Source organism: Rhamphochromis sp. 'chilingali', assembly GCF_963969265.1.
Source record: "Rhamphochromis sp. 'chilingali' genome assembly, chromosome: 5".
NCBI classification, from domain to species: Eukaryota; Metazoa; Chordata; class Actinopteri; order Cichliformes; family Cichlidae; genus Rhamphochromis; species Rhamphochromis sp. 'chilingali'.
The window spans coordinates 6,400,715-6,410,794 of NC_137932.1; positions in this window are offsets into that span (position 1 = coordinate 6,400,715).

Below are 10,080 nucleotides of genomic sequence, written 5' to 3' on the forward strand. Positions count from 1 at the left end.
AGATAAGATAAGATAGAACTTTATTAATCCCTCGGGTGGGTTCCTCTGGGAAATTCGATTTCCAAAAAAGCACAGCACCGACAGAAGTTACAGAGTTATACACACACACATATATATAAATACAGAGACAATATAAATAAAATATACGAAGGGGATAAATAGAATAAATAGGAATAAAAATAAAAATACAAGTGAATTGCACATTTCAAGTATTGAGTCTATTGCACCGTTGACTATTTACAAAAGTATTGCACAAAAGGTATTGCACAGTGAGGTGAAGAGGCACTACAGCTTAGTTGTTCCCTCCTTTGTGCTCCTGTTTCCCCTCCCTCTCCCCTCCAGAGAGGAGTTAAACAGTCTGATGGCGTGTGGGACAAAGGAGTTTTTAAGTCTGTTAGTTCTTGTCTTTCCAAAGGAGTTTTTAAGTCTGTTAGTTCTTGTCTTTTGTGTGGTTTTTTGTGTGGTTCTTGTTGTCAAGTTCATGTCATGTCTATGTCTCTGTGTTTCCTGTTTTATTTTTTTATTTTATTAGTCTGGTGTTCTTTGTTCATTGTAGTTAGTGTTACTCTCCCCTATGTTGTCATTATGCTTCTGGTCAGCTGTGTCCTCATGTGTCTCCACTTCCCCTGATTACCTCATGTGTGTATTTAAGTCCTCAGTCTTCCTTTGTTCGGTGTCGCATTGTCTGTTTAACTTCCCCCATGCTATGTGAGGTTTCAGGACTCTGTGCTGGTCATGTTCATATCGCTTACGTGTATACGTTTCATAGTTCTTTCTTGTTCCAGCACAGAATCCTGTTCATAGTTTTCTCAGTCATATGCATCATTGTCACCTTATCTTAGCCTTCCCTGTTGTCTGAGTTAAGTGTCAGTTCTTAGTTTTCCCAGTTCAGCTTCTAGTTTTGTCTTGCCTCGGTGCTTTCTGTTATTTTCCACATTAATCAGCCCAAATAAAGGCTTGCGTTTCATTTCAACTTCAGTACTGTCTCCTCTTCTGTCTGCACCTGGATCCTCACACTCCCACACACCAAGAGTGTATAACACTATACAAAAAATTTAATCTTGCAAATAATGACAACACGAATTTCCATCATAAATCTAAAATTTCTTACCGATAACCAGTTTTCCAAGTTGTTTTAACTTTAGGCTCTCTTGATCCATGCTCAATCATCCGGGTAAGGAAATCCCAGAAAGTTGTTTCTGTTCATCTGGATTTAGCATTTTTAGTGGAAGAAACGCATATTAATGAACTGATCTCACGGCTTATTGTTAGTCAGTGGTGCTAGTTTTGGTCATTATGTAACCAAGTATGCACCAAGTCAAGTGAGACTGAAGAAGACCCTTGGATGAGTGACGAAATGTTTCTCCCACTGAAAAATCTTAATCCAGAAGAACAGAATCGACTTTCCGGGGAGTTTAGGGTCCATTCATGTTGGGAACACATTTTTATGCACCACAATACACATAGTTAGCTTCACACAAAGACTGAACCAATGTTTATAGGAGGAAATATGACTCAGACAGTACAAAAAAAACATGAATGAGGCCACCGTGACATCACCCACTGGTTAGCGAAGTCAATTAAAAGTCTGCTGCTATAAGCTACAGTGGATAATCTTCCTCACTCTATTAACGACAGTAATATATAAAATGAAACTCGTGTTTTTTTTAGTAAGATCTGAAACTAGAAATTTAGCCCATAAAGTTATGAAGAAAGTCTTTACTAAGGCCACGGAGTTCTTTAGGCACTTCCACAAAGGCTTCACAAGCTACATCCATCTGTTATACCATTTATGACTTGAATATATTTGGTCTTGTTAAGCCAAGCTAAGCTAGCTACCTCTGGCTACGATAGATAGCAAACAAACGTGAGACTGCGATCCATCCTCTCACTTAAATCTCAGAAAGAGGGCAAAAAAATGTTCTTCAGAAATGTTCAAATAGTTTCTTTATGCTGTAACATGCAAAAACACAATTAGCACTTCACAATGACACCTCAATGGTTTACATTTTTTAACCACTACACTATTGTAAGACTTGCCCTTAATCACTCCTGCTTAGAATGGAAAACATGTTTCTTGTGTCTGTGGTGAAGTAGGAGAAACTTGTGAAACCTGGGTTGTCTGCAGCTGGCTTGACAGTTTGCTGACTGATAACTCCTTCCTGCGTCATCACTTCCTCCTCACTTTGCTGAGGAATCCACTGTCAACTGGTCCATGGTTGCTGTGAAAAGTGTGGTGGGAGGAAAAGATTTTCCACTGTCACTCTCAGCTTTGGTACAGGTATGATAATGTGAAGAGCATTCAATCAGCACACAGTCATGTGATGAAAAAATTATTTCACAGTCCTGTGAAAACTAAGTACACCCCCACATTTTGATAGCTTGTAGAAGCATCTGTAGCAGCATTAACTTTAAGTAAAGGTTTTCTGTATAATTTATCAATCTCTCGCATCATAGTGGATGGATTTTGGCCCACTCTTTTTTACAACATTGCTTGAGTTCATTAGGATTTGAGGCTGTTTGTTTATGAACATCTTTCCTATAAGGTCCCATTAGAGCATTTCAATCAGGTCGAGGTATTGTCTTTGACCTTGATTCTTTTTGTTTTCAGCAATTTTATTAAAGATTTGCTGCAGTAGTTTGCATCATTACCCTGTTGCATGACACAATTTAGGTTAAGCTTTACCTGTCAGACAGATGGCCTCACATTTGACTCCAGAATACTTTTGCATACAGAAGAGTTCATAGCAAACTCAATGACTGCAAGGTGTCACAGTCCTGTGGCTGCAAAAAAATCCCAAATCATCCACAAACATCCACCAAAATTCTTGGTACACGGTATGAGATGTTTGTGCTGATATGCTGTATTTGGCTTTTCTCAAATGTGATGCTGTGCAGTATTGCCAGTTTTAATATTCTCTCCCCAAATAGTATAATTTACCCAATATCAAGTCCAAAAACACAGCAAAATCCATTGAGGACAAAGCGCAAGGAAGCAGGACCAAATCGACAAAAGGAAACTGAAGTTAAATGCACACACTGGTAGTAAGCAAGAAGAATAGAAACAACAAGACTGAAACAAGAGGATGACAAGGAAATAAAACTGACAGTGAGGCAAAAGAAACAGGGACTCCTTGATAATTAAACAAGGATATACCCAAGGCAGAGATTAAGGAATTAAATATATAGCTACAGCTCTAAACACAAACTGAAGCTAGATTTTCAAAGGCAGCATTAGTACAGGTTAAGAAACCTAAAGAATAAACCAAGAATATGACCAACAAGGAACTGTATAGTACCTTAAAAAGAGTACAAAACTCAAACCCCTGGTATGGTCATAAACACGAGAATCGTGACTCAAAATAAAACATAGCTAAGATCAACGATGGACCCCATCCCAGAAGCCAAAATAACAATACAAATAAATCAAAACTAGGCCTCCATGACAGTGGTCTTTTCTCCTTGACTCAAAATTAACACACACCTGAATGCTCCAGCGCAGCGAACTGTCAAACCCTGGATTTTATAAAGGTGTTTACACTTGCCGATGAGCAAGTAATCAAGTACATTTAATTAACGGCACCTGGCTGCTGCTTACCCTCTTAATTCATATGGGAATAGACTTAGTGGACTTTTTCCACATGACTGTAGTTGGAATTTGTTTCCCATGTTTATCCCAGGATCTCACATTCTCTCAGTGTTTGTGTTAGTGCAGTACTTATACCTATTATTACTTTTGTATTACACTGAAAACTACAAGTTAATAGAGTAAATACTCGCTATTTTGTTTCGCAGATTGTTAGATCTGTGAGAAATGTTAAATTCAGCTGTTGTGGTAGTCATTTGAAAGAAAACCTGATAAGTTTCAGCGGTTGATCTTTTTGAGTTTAGGGGAATGTAAAAACAGACCAGCTGTGACCTTCCAGTTAGACAATCACAGAGCATCAGGTTGCCAGCAGACAAACAGACAGATGCAAGGCGAGGGTGTAGTCTGCAGTCTGACCTTGCAGCTCGCAGACAGATGGAGAGAAGCCTTTTTGCTCCAGACGCTAAGACAGACTGGGAGGGGTCCTCATAGCCACTGTGCGAGACTGTATATCTGGAAACAATTAGTGCTGATGGGAACCCTGGCCAGATTACTTCTATACGGCGCAGCACAATTCTGTTAGGAGCTTACAGTTTGCTCCTTTGTACAAAGCATTTCACTGTTCCAACACTTTACTTTTCCCACAGCTGAGAGCATTGTTTTATAATCCTTTATTTCACTGAAAGCACATTTATGTTTATACTAACAGCTTAGCAGAAGGGGAAAAACCCCAGAAAAGTCATATTTTCACAGCCATTTATGAAATTGAAGTCCTCCTCGAAGTAATCTTTCACTTTTTGTCCATTCGCATTAGTCATGTGAAAACAGTGTTCACTTCTGCAGCATTCAGCACTAACAACTCCATCAAAAGACAAACCTGCTGTTGACTTTGACTGTACTTTCACCTCAGACATCGCACAGATGCTATTTTTTTGACATCAGTGCCAAAGAGTCCGACCAGGTTTCACTAGTAAAGCCAAAAAGCACGGCAGTGCTGAGAGGCGCTCATAGCACACTTCAATAATAAGACTGTCTGTGGCTTGAAATTTGCTATTTCACATTCTCTTTGTGTTAGAACCTTTGGGCTAGTTTTCTGTTTAAACCACAAGCAAAATACTTGAAGATGAACTTTTTGAAGATGAGTCATTAGCCATGCAGTACTATGTGTTTTGTATTACATAAGAACATAGACAGGGAGTACAGGCACAGGACAAAGTATTTAAAGACAAGAGTCCTGTGCACTGAGGACTGGTTTTGTACACCGAACTTTATGTTTTAACATCAACAGTACAGTATATTATATCTTTAAAGGTTCCTTCCACCTACTTTATACATAAGTCAGTTTCCATGGAGAGTGCTTCCCAACCTGAGAAAACTCATTACTCATTACTATTCTGCCTGTGTTTATCATGTCTCCTGGCTCTGGAGGAGTTTTGTTAAGTCTTAGAGAATAATCCTAATGATGACATAAGGGTTTTCTCAGCTTGGGTTTTGAGCTTACAAATTTAAACACAAAGTCTACGTTCCAAACTAGGGCTGTGGAGTGGAAAAGCCATGCTGACCAGGCAGGGGGTGGTCTAACTAAACATGTGAATTACACTATAGCAAGGCATTTTTGAAGACTGACCTAAGAACTCAGCTTCTACAAGAACATCTAACGACTGCAATGGAAAATCCCCTGAGGTACTATTTTATTATCTAGCTCCATCTGGAGCTGTTCTGGAGCTTTCGACCATATCTGTTCATCAGCAGGTTTCCCCAGTTGTGATGTACTTGTAGATATTGAAATATATTATATACTTATATTTATACATAAAAATTAGCAATATGCAATTTCTGTAAACTGCAAACTTTACCATGTAGAAAGTCCCTAAGGTATCCCAGAAGCCATGTTGTCAGTGAAGGGGCTAATACCATAAAGGCCTTCATAGGTAGCAGGACATATGTGGCTTCCTCAGGCCAACCTGGGTGGAACCCATAAGACCCAATACAATACAATAAGTACAGTTTTTCCCTGTCAGTGCAACCTGGCAACCCACAACCTGACTGGTTAGGCAGTTAATCCTGAATTCACAGAAAGATTGGCTGAATGCTACTATCTCCCCTGTTTAGACAGAGACTAAACACAAAGAGTAAATAATTGTTAGTTGAGCTATTTGCGTGTCTCTTTGAGTAATTGGCTTTTCTATAGTTGAAAGTTAAATTAATCTACACTTCCAGAATCAGAAAAAACGGCAATTGAACCGCTGTAGAAACACAAACAATGCATCTGTCCAGCTGCAGACAAGCTGAACAATTTGATGATGGTTATTGCAAATCGTTGTCTAGGTTTGGAAAGAGGTGTTGTGACCATGCACAGTCTATAGCAACACTAAAATAGCAACAATGTACAAATCTGGACATCTGACAAGGTCAGGTGTTTCAGGTATGTTCAACTGGTAAGAAATCCCAGTTCAAAATGGATAAATGGATACATGGACAGATGGAGATGTGAGATGATCCAAAGCAAGTCTAGTCAAGCTAGTCAGTCAACAGAAGCTGCAGTTGTGTTATCGGATAGCTGAGATATAGATGTATAGATATATTTTCCAGTGTTTTGTCTATATGTACTATTGATGACTTGATTGAGAAAGTAATCAGTACAAATGATTGGCGGCAATGACTGTTATTGACTGTTAAATGGAATTTGGGAAAATAGTAGCCAGTGTCAAGATTTCACGTTGGAAGTATTATGACCACAACATGTCTAAAAGTTATTACTCCTTGCATGTGGGCTGGTTCTGCTGCTTATGTAGGGCTTTTCTACTCTAAATGAGCACTCAAAGTGCTTTAAACAACATCCCTCATTCATACATGCATTTTTTTTCCAGCCTAAGTAGAAAAAATATTCTATGTAACATTTACACACATCAGCAGTCAATGGATTCACTGGAGAGCAAACTGGGGTTCAGAATCTTGTTCAGGGATACTTTGGCATGCAGACTGAGCAAATAGGGATCCAACTACCAACCTTTCAATTAGTGGATGACCTTATTTGTCGCCTGAGCTACCGTCACCACAAGTTGCAAGGGAATCCTGCAATAACTTTTTAAATTAAAACCTGTTTTCACCTTAATGAATGGGGGTCTACAAGATGTTGTATGTCTATTCATAAAAGTCAAATAAGCAGCTGCAAACAGGTAAACAGCATTAAATTATTTCTATGTTTGAATGGGTGTATTGCAGTAAATGGAGATTTGTGTTACCAGCATTTGCTAAATAATCAAATTCGAGTCAACAAGCTATGTAGCAGGTACACTATTTATCTAACAGTAAACAAACTTTTAAAGCAGCCCTAAGCTTTATGTGAATCTGTATGAGAGCACGGTTTCCTTCTGACAGCCAGTAAATAACCATCCAGTAAAACAGACACTAAACAAACACTCCTGAAACCAGTTTGACATCTCAGGCACCCTCAGTGTGAGAGACTCGAATAGATAGAAAAACACTGAGTTGGTTTGATGTTCAGGAATTTTTAAGGTAACATCTTGACCTGTGTCGCTGCACATCACAGAGTGAAACACCTGTCTGGGAAGTAGAAGCCCATGAAGCAAAACGTCAATTTTTTTTAAACGCTTGAAGTAACATTTACCTTGGCAGCGAATGAGACGAGGCAGTAGCGTGTGATTAAAGGAGATGTTTTTATTCAAGGCTTTCACGGGAAGCTAATTAACCGAGGTATGCAGTCGTGTGCCAGGCTAATAGGGGGAAGCTGCCGTTCCTGCAGGGAAGCAGTGGCCTCAGAAAGCTAAAGAAGACGTGTTTACATTCACAGCCTCCTCTGTGTGAGCCGCAAGATGTTCAATTCAAACTATTCACGACATGATTTTTTCTTTCCCCCAAGTGAAAAACGAAGAAAAGCTTGGATGTGGTCAAGCTCACTTTTACTGCAAAATGAGAAAATTTGGCAGAGGAGAGCTCGAATTATTTCTCCTTTTAAACATGGTGATAAAGGTTACTTTGAAATGTAGTATAAGCACCCAAACAGGAACTAGTGCAAAGTTACCCTTTTAATAAGTGGTCAGATAATTCCTGCTGAGCAAAGCTGCTGGGTTTAGTTTGGCAATATCAAACTAAAAGCATCTTGTTGTCAGGGGGACTGAAGATATTCTCTCTTCACTGTACACTATATATTAAAGATAGATATGGGTCTCCCAAAGTAAAGCTACTGTAAATGTGCCTTAAGCCTGCATTCTTCTAGTGTCCATCAGGGGGCAGCTCCTGAAGTGCGACAGTATAGAAGTCTACTTCTCCTTTGATCTCCGACCTTATTGGACACTTTCTCCAAATTAAACTGATTGTATCCATCACTAGTTTAAGATAATTGATACTATATTATGTTAAGTTTTAAAATATTGATCCCATTTAGAGTATAACAGGGTAGAATTTAGAGCACTGTTACTTTGTGATTGACAAAATTGTTATTACATGCATTTGCAGTGTCCTTGGTCTCTTATGCAAGACCAGCACTTGGTTTCAAAAACACAAGAGGGTTGTCAGCCAAAATGCTGAATTTGAATTTACAAACGTAATCAGTGATGTCACTTTGAGGGTCTGCGGTGTTCACAGAGGGAACATGGTCGTCTCAAGTCAATAGGAATGGCTTTTCCCATCACATCTGGTAGACTTGAAGGACAAACTGAGCTGAACATTCTTGTACATTTCCACTCACTGCACCACCGTGGTGTCAGTGAACAACACTGGACTGGTACTTTCACCACCAATCACACACACATAAACACATGTGCTTTCACTCTGTCTCTTTAAGCACTTTGTCTGGCATTCAATAGAAACTGAGAGAAATGAGTGGGGCGCCCTGACCTTCCTATTGGTTGATGACCCGCTCTATACCTCCTCAGCCACAGTTAATATTCAATCAGGTTCTTTTTACAAGGACAAAATCATAAAAATGTGACCCCAAAAAAGCACAGACTCAGATTTTAGTTGCTGCAATGTGGCAGTATGTACAGGTGTGTACAGGTGCCTTGGCCACTGCTCTCAATGCAGTATTCTTTATAAAAAACTGAACTGTTTACAGTAGCCAGATAACCTGCCTTTTCATAGGTAATCATATATTTGTGTCTCATTTGTTTAGTTGGCAGAGAAAAGAAATGTAAAATGACTTTTGTAGTGGACTTCTTTGGCTGCTCCCTTCACAGGAGCGCTACATCCTTCCATCTTCTCTGTGGTCTTACTCTTCTCCTCCTGTCTCTCTTATATGCTGTTTTTTAAATATTATTTTTTGGGGTTTTCACATTTTTTAGTGGATAGCAAGTAGAGATGGACAGGAAATTGGGGTGAAGACATGCAGTAAAGGTGCCACAGGTCAGACTCGAACCCAGGCTTTTGCATTCTAGCCACGTGGTGTGTGGTTGCCCGCTCACACACTGAGCTAACCCAGCACTCTGATATACTCATTATTAATCTTTTCTTTGATCAATCCCAATGAAAATCTTGACATCTTTAACCCTCTTAAAATCGCCACCTACTCCACCCTGCCTGCACTCTCTCCTTCACCTCTCTTGTGTACAGTCTGTTGCTTTGGATGGTTCCGGGTATTTAATCTCATCCACCATCAATCCCTCTGCTTCTTGCAGCTTCACTGTTACACCTGTATCCCTCTCATACATACACATGTATTCTGTCTCGCTTCTACTGACTTTCATACCTCCACCTCCCCACCTGCTCCCGTAAACTCACTACAGATCACAATGTCGTCTGTGAACATCAGTAGTAGAGTTTTGTAGTGGAATAGAGACTATGACATGAAAAAGTCAATATATCTATTTTATTGAATAATCTAGTGTTAATGGGTAAATTAGGTTTTAGGGGTGTTTGTAGGTACGTTTTAAAGCTCACAAATCTGCACCTGACGTAGGATAATTATTCACCTAAATCTGATAAAGAAGTGACCAAGTGGGTTTTTTGTATTTTGTTTTCTTTTAAGTGAACAATTCTTTTCATCTCGGATCTTTAACAAATTTTCAAATCACTCTGAAGGAGCTGCCTCTGCTGTAGTTATAGCACAGTGTGTGGCCGGGCTGATGCCATATTTAGAAAACTATCATCTGTTCAGGCTGGTCCATCTTTAGGGCCACAGAGACTTGATGACCCCTAGAATTCACAGATTTTTTAGCTGCTGCTGGCATTTGTAGGTCTGAAAAGTTAATTCTGATCAGTAGTGATGGTTTCATGATGGTGTAAAACTTCCTGGCAGGACTGAAGTCAGGTTGCCAAAATACCACCTGGTTTCATCAACCCTCATAGCTCGGCATGAGGTCCACAGGATGAAGCGCTCAGTGAGAACCCAGAGAGTCAGAGATTATTTCTAAGTTTAGAAACCCGCTCGACCTCCAGCTGAGAAGTCACAGAAACAGAACAGATGCTGTACTGGACCCACATGTAGTTGTGTTTAGGTGAAGACCATCTGACTTCCACATCCATGTGTGTGGCAG